This window comes from Sinocyclocheilus rhinocerous, unplaced genomic scaffold (genome assembly GCF_001515625.1).
Source record: "Sinocyclocheilus rhinocerous isolate Xijiao unplaced genomic scaffold, SAMN03320098_v1.1 scaffold523, whole genome shotgun sequence".
Taxonomy (NCBI): Eukaryota; Metazoa; Chordata; class Actinopteri; order Cypriniformes; family Cyprinidae; genus Sinocyclocheilus; species Sinocyclocheilus rhinocerous.
Genome location: NW_015626042.1, coordinates 2,322 through 10,303, shown reverse-complemented (window position 1 = coordinate 10,303; position 7,982 = coordinate 2,322).

Genomic DNA, 7,982 nt, shown 5'->3' with positions numbered 1-7,982 from the left:
ACGGAAGACTAATGTCCGAGTATATGTGTGAACTGATAATAATCAGTCTGATGATTTCAAGAGCTGCTGTGTGTGTGTTCTGAATCTAGAGTCCAAGGCAGCTACATGTTTGAAGGATGAGGCTGAATTTTTCTTTTCTGTACTCAACCTTAAAGTCACATTTTTGCAGATGGAGAGCCCAGTGGATTAGACATCTTTTGCTTTCTGTGGATTTCATCACCCACTGAAGCTCAGTAACTACTGTGAAGAGCTGTAGTTTAAAATAGTTGCCATTTTTCTAATGCCCATACTACTGCAAGACAGTCTTTTACAGTAGCTGAATAATTCATTTCAGCTTTGATTAATGTTCGGCTGCCATAAGCTATGACTTCTTCCATACCTTGTGTTTTTTTTCGCTGTCAACACTGCACCCAGTCCTGAGTCACCGGCATCAGTTGAAAATCTGGAATCTGAGGGTGCAAAAAAAATCAAAATATTGAGAAAATCATCTTTAAAGTTGTCCAAATGAAGTTCTTAGCAATGCATATTACTAATCAAAAATTGAGTTTTGATATATTTACGGTAGGAAATTTACCAAATATCTTCATGGTACATGATCTTTACTTAATATCCTAATGATTTTTGGCATAAAAGAAAAATCAATAATTTTGACCCATACAATGTATTGTTGGCGATTGCTACAAATATACCCCAGAGACTTAAGACTGGTTCTGTGCTCCAGGGACACATATAATACGCAGCTTCTCTTGTGTTTTAAATGTTACTGGAATACTGACTACAACTACTACAGGTGTCTACATGTGCATTCCTGCAGGAATGATTTGAAAATGCAAGTCAAGTGTTTTGCAGTAACTGTAACTGTTGTTTTTCGTTGGCCACAGAGGTAAAACGGACATTGGAGATCATATTCAGACAGCTAAGCACAAGAGGAGAGAAGGAGCTTCAGTTCTGCGGTTCCAGCAGAAAACAGCATAAGCAGAAGTTCCTTCTCATGCTGCTTCTTCATGTCACTGTACACAGCTACAGACTGCTGGACTGATGAGCACTGTAACTGTATGTCTGGCCAGTCATGCTTATTCATATAGCGCTTTAAACATTCTAGTTTTGGTCAGTATATATAGTGTCCGTGACTGATTGGTAATAGAGAGAGAGTGGAGAGCAGGAGTGGATGCGGAGTCTGATGGAGACATGACAGATATTGGCACCCTTGCACATTCTGCAAATAATCCACAATGTCTTGCAGAAAACTGTTGAGATTCAAATATATTTTGGGATCCACGTATTTATGTCTTCAGTGTGAAAAAGGAATCTTGTAATTACATAGAGAAAACCAAAAAGGTCTCAGATACCTTGGCACCCTCTAATAGTAGGTGAAAATAAACAGATTTCAAGCTTGAGATTAACCTCTCTCCATAAACACCTGTCGCAGTGACAGTGTCTGAACAGATTCAATAACATCAGTTCATTCAAATTACCATGTTTAATGCACTGAAGTTTCATGACAAACATTAATCTTGGCCGGTATCTGATCCACCTGCAGACACCCACATACTCTCTGTATGTTTCAAGCAAAGAAATACAAGAGCTTTCTCTGAAAATGTATGTGCAGCATGGCCCGAATTCTGTACGATGTGTGTGTGTGTGTGTGTGTGTGTGTGTGTGTGTGTGTTTGTAAACACTTTAATATTATTTTTAGGAAATTATTAATAAATATTAAGCTGTTCAGATGTTGCTTATTTGTGCACATTAATGCATATTGTGATCGCCTATTTATCTATTACATTTTCATAAACAATGTTGCATTAATTGAATTATTGGTATACGAGTACCAAAATGTTTGTGCGCATACTCAATAGTTGACATATGCATAAGAAAAATTTTTACATCAGTTTCTGGCTTTATAAATCCTGATTTGTTCCTCATATTTTACATGGAATAAAATCCATAGTTCCATGTGATCATACAATGCATTTCATAAATGAGGCTGCACAACTCTCATTATTGACAGGATTGATCACAAGATGGTTTAACAAAACGTAACTCAAAAAATCTTATAGAAAAAAATCAAGACAAATGAGACATCCAACAGAACTAAAAATCTTGTTTCCTCAGAATCACTCAGAAACTACATAGGAATGGCTCAGTGCTGAACAAAAGCACAGGGTAAGACAGAGCTTAAATAAGGCAAAACGCAGGCCAACAATGTAATTCAACAATTCTCCTCATTACGGGCCGATCTAGAGTTCCCCGGGAACATAGTGCCATCTTGTGGAGTAAACCCATTTAGTTCTCTTACACATGCTATTGCTACCCTTTCTGAAATCACCAACCCTACCTTTAAAACACACTAAAACTGATCAGTTTAAAGGCTCATCTATCATAATATCTCAGATCGATTCCCTTTTCTGTCCTCTTTCATCTATGTCTTGGTTGAAATCACAGCATTGTGCAGCATCTGATGATCTTTTGTTCCTCACGGCATCCTCGTGATAAGCTGTTAAATTTATTCCAAGAGCTGTCCTTATTGAAATGTTTGCAAGCTAGTTGAAAATTTGCACTAATTCATCTGAATTTAATTTATTATTAAATTGTGATTCTTTGAAAAGTACTTAAAATTCAATGAAATTAGTAATTCCATAATATTTTGTATAACTAATTTATTCAAATAGTGGATGTGTGCAAGGATTAATAGACTGTAGTCACGGAAGACTAATGTCCGAGTATATGTGTGAACTGATAATAATCAGTCTGATGATTTCAAGAGCTGCTGTGTGTGTGTTCTGAATCTAGAGTCCAAGGCAGCTACATGTTTGAAGGATGAGGCTGAATTTTTCTTTTCTGTACTCAACCTTAAAGTCACATTTTTGCAGATGGAGAGCCCAGTGGATTAGACATCTTTTGCTTTCTGTGGATTTCATCACCCACTGAAGCTCAGTAACTACTGTGAAGAGCTGTAGTTTAAAATAGTTGCCATTTTTCTAATGCCCATACTACTGCAAGACAGTCTTTTACAGTAGCTGAATAATTCATTTCAGCTTTGATTAATGTTCGGCTGCCATAAGCTATGACTTCTTCCATACCTTGTGTTTTTTTTCGCTGTCAACACTGCACCCAGTCCTGAGTCACCGGCATCAGTGTAGACAACAGGCTGGAGGTCAGGATAACCCAGGATGGGGGGTGAGGTGAGATATGTCTTGTTGACACTGTGGTGACCACTGAAAAGTGCATCCCTTTTTCTTCAAGGCATTTATAGGCTGTGGTATCTGAAAGAAACTGGGCACAAACCGATGGCACCATCCTACCAACCCGAGAAACTGCTGAACTTCTTAAGGTTCTTGGGTGGCGGGAAGGAACAGATGGCCTCTACTTTGCTGGGGTCAGCAGAGATGCCTTTTGTGTTTCCCACATGTCCCAGAGATGTCAGTTCCTCGTACTTCACCTAGGACAGTCTCCATCAATCTCTGGAATGCTGCTGGAGCAATGAGGCCCAATCAGAGTTTGAACGTTCTTTGAGGGCATTCGTCAACATTTCTTTAATCTGGTCTTGTACTACATCTTGTTTTTCTTGGGTTAGTCGGTGTGGGTGCTGTTTGATGGGTAGAGGTTGAAGAGTACAATGCTGGAGTGTCGTCATTCTTCCAAATCAGAGGACTTGAAAATTGTTTTCTAGAAATGTGAAGTAACTGGCATTTTCCTTCGGGAGGCAAGTGTGCTTTATCTACTACAGTTCTCAATAAAGTTTTGTCATCCTGATTATCCAGTGGCCTGGATAGCCTCATAACAGTGAGAGGGTTTGGTTTGACGAATATCCTTTCCAGCCTGGACAAGCTAGTATTCCTTCTAGAAAAAAGGGAAATCTGAAAAAGAAATCACCACATTTTAATAGGGAATGAATGAATAAGAAATGAATAAAAAATTTACTGTTAGAGAGCGTAATCATGAATGCCATATCAGAATGACTCGTGTGTGACAAGTCTCTGTCTTCAAATCCAAGTCAAAGATCATGGGTCCAAGTCAAATTACAAAGTTTTTTTGTGCGACTTGCGTGTAATTCGAGTTTCCATCTCGTCTGTGAGAGGAAAAAGTTTTGAAAAGTGATTTCTGTTAAATAAAATATCTCCTTTTGAAGTGGAGTTTGAGCTTTGTAACTTTGCAGATCTTTTTTATGCTCAAACAGCAACGTTACAGACTAACTAAAGTTGAAAAAGCATAATAGGACCCCTTTAAAATGCTGAGCGCCTTGATAATCTACTGCGCTAATTCCCGCAAACTTCAGCCCTCCTCTGTTAAATGTCAGAAAGGTTAGTGTCAGAGGATCAGTCCTGACCACAGATGTTGGGTGTGGATGAGGTGGAAGTGTAGGAGGAGTGGTGTGGGGTGATTTGGCTGCACTTTCTTGAAAATTACATGTCACATGTTTCCAGGTGTTTTAAAATAACGACTCATTTCCAAATAGGGCAACAGAAAATAACAAACTACATTTTGGTTACACTTCCACAATGGTTTACAAATTCGTAACAATTTTTCTGCCAACAAAATTTGACCCACAGTTCTAACGGTGATATTGATCAGTCACACTTCCCTTTAGATGAGCAGGAGCAGGAGAGCAGGACAGTGTCCAATCTCAAACAGCACAAAAGGTCCAGTTTCACAGAGCAAAAGTAAAAAAAAAAATTAAAAAAAACTTCAAGAAACAAAGTCAAGTTCAAAGAAATATCTTTAAGTTTTCAAATTTTCAGTTTCAATGTTTCAGGTCCCTGTTCAGGCGCCACTGTAATGGTGGCAGCCATAAATTCAAATCAACGAATGACTTAAATTGATAATGATTAATTTGTTAAAACTGCCAAAAATGAAAGAAAATAACCCAGATAGTTTAAATACCAACAGTTACATACATCCATATTAACAATTAATGTCAACTAAAACTCGACATAAAACACTAGGAACATTGGTTTAGAAATGATTTGCATCTCACACAAAACTAATGAACACAACTACACTGAACTCAAATCTTGTTCAAAAGAAAGATAACACAAAAAACACTACTTTAACAAATTATTTGAGCTATGGAGAAATGATCCCTTCAATATCATTTCAAAGACAGTACATTTGTGAATCCATTTCTCAAATAAATATGAGCTTAAAATAAGAAAGAAAAGGACTATCAAAATTTGGGGCAAAATGGTGAGATAGTTCAATTCAATTCGAGTTTATTTTTATAGCGCTTTTCACGATGCAAATTGTTGAAAAGCAGCTTTACAGAAAATTAAAGTTTCTACATTATATTCTGTAGTAGCTCATCAGTGGTGACTATCTCAAGTTGTCCATATGGCAGAAATGTACAGTAAAAATCATGCAGTTAATTAATGACATGTAATCCAACAGACGGTGAACAGCAATGATTATATGATGCAATCAAACTTATAGCAAAATGTGGTAGTTCTGTATGTTGTTTCAGGGTTGGCATCATCTGAGGTCCTCTGAGGGGTTGGCATCATCTCTTCTCAGGTGTTCTGGATCCAGACTGAAGCTTGTGTAAATCCTAGTTTACCACGGGATGTCAATCCCGTGGCAAAAACAGAGAAACAAATAGGGACATAATTAGCGTAGCTGCTGTTCCAACCAAGCAAAATTGATTTGTTTAACCCAAACTAAGGAATAATAATGTGCATTTGATCAGATATAACTGCAGTACAAGATTATGATATGCATTATTTGAATGCTTGGCCAAAGGGATGTGTCTTTAATCTAGATTTAAACAGAGAGGGTGTGTCTGAACCCCGAACATTATCAGGAATGCTATTCCAGAGTTTGGGAGCCAAATATGAAAAAGCTCTACCTCCTTTAGTGGACTTTGCTATCCTAGGTACTACCAAAAGTCCAGAGTTTTGCGACCTTAGGGAGCGTGATGGATTGTAGCGTGGTAGAAGACTAGTTAGGTACGCAGGAGCTAACCCATTAAGGGCCTTATAGGCAAGTAATAATATTTTGTAAAATTGGGGTAATATGATCATATTTTCTTGACCTGGTAAGGACTCTAGCCACTGCATGTGAAAGATCTAGGTGGCTTTTGTGCTCATAAACGCTCAGCGCTGAAGTCTTTATGTGGGAGCACCGCACTCTCCAGCGATCTTTTGTGGACGACTAGCCTTTTTGGGGGACTTGAATGAGTTAGTGACATTGTAAATCTGCATTATTCTAGAAATCACAGATTTGGAATGACAAACTTCTCTTACTATGACTGATATTGGCCTTCATCTGGACTCCCTGCTGTCCCAGGGTTTCAGTCACCTTAGAGCGTCCCACAATCTTTCAATCTCAGTGGAAATTAGAGGAATGCTGCCAGTGAAATAAGGTTTGTCATATAATTAAGGAAATTAGCACCAGGTTCCAGATTAACACTAATAACTTGGAGGTATCTGTAAGTGTTCGCTAATTTTGACCAGAGTTCTTTTTCAAATATCTAATTTAATGATAATTACGATTTATATATGATTTATATAATTATAATATGATTTATATAACTATTAATTCATTACACACAAGCAATTTTAGTGTAACAATTATTATAAAGCATTTATTTTTTAATTAATATTAATACAGATCATATGTAATATACATAAGTGGTAGAAACAATAGATAACGCTTTAAAAAATTTTAATCGCTATATATAACTTCACAAGATTCACTTGTGACTGCACTAACAGAGCAAGATCATTTCTTTTATTTGTCCTTTTTCATGGACAAGTACTTCAGTAGTCTCTGGTCTGTGAGCGTAAATGCGTTCAGGGGGCATGGCTTTGGACGGCGATTGCAAGGAGGGTGGGACGTTCGCTTTCAGTGCTATCAGACTAAAGTTAGCATTTTCCAAGATCTCCTACTGCACCTTTAAGAAAAGAGTTTTGAATCGCTCTGGCTCTCTTGCTAGAAGAGAATCACACATGCTCTGTGTTGCAAGGCTTGTGATTGGCTGTTTGCCACTGATGTCACACATTCATGCTCAGGATCAAAGCCTGAGTTGACAAAGAAAGTTGATGATCAGCATCATGGTACCAACAAAGCCGGATTGGAGTGGTTTGGTTTTGTCAACTCGAAACTAATCCTGTAACTCTGAATTTGTTCATCTACCATCATGGTACAGGCCCCAGGTTTCAGTACAGAGTAAAACAGGAGTTTCCCCCCATATGCGTTCCACGCAACTGCACAGACCGTTCGAAAGGGAACTAAAACCTAGGTAGCCACTTAAACTGACATAGGCCTGTGATTTGCAATAAAATATTGATAATAAAAAAAAAAAAGTATGATCTTTTGACCTGACTTGGTTTTAATAAATATTTTGTTTAAATTAAATTAAAATATTAAATAATTTTTATTATATTTTATATACTTGTAATATTTTCTTGATAGTGTAACGTGAATGGTGTTCCGTATTAAACGATAAAAGTGGCGACTTTTATTTTGAAACGCAGCGCTGTAACGTGCTCTTGCTGTAGCTGCGCACTCATACTGTCATGGCGGCGCAGTGCCCGCTGCATGTGTGTGTGAGTGTGTTGTGATGTTCGCTGTGTGTTAGGATGAGAGAGATGATGATGATGATGAGGATGAGGTGGGGGATGAAGGCTCGGCTCGCGGCTGTCAGAGGCTTTCATGAGCGGACAGTGGCAGTGAGTTTAGCGGACAGGTGAGAGACTCTTCATCAGTCAGTCAGTGCTAATGAGCGCTGAGACTCTTCAACCTCACAACACACACTGAGAACACAACAACACCCTAAAGATAACTATACAAGTACCTTACAGCGCCGCTGGCGTATGCCAATCCATCAGTACCATGGTATTACTGTGGTGTTACCTCACTGTGTGGTGGTGTTACTGTGTGCAGGAGGATGGAGATCTCCACTGGGAAACTGGCCCGCTTCGCTGACGGCTGTGCGGTGATCAAGGTGTGTGTGTGTGTGTGTGTGTGTGTGTGTGTGTGTGTGTGAG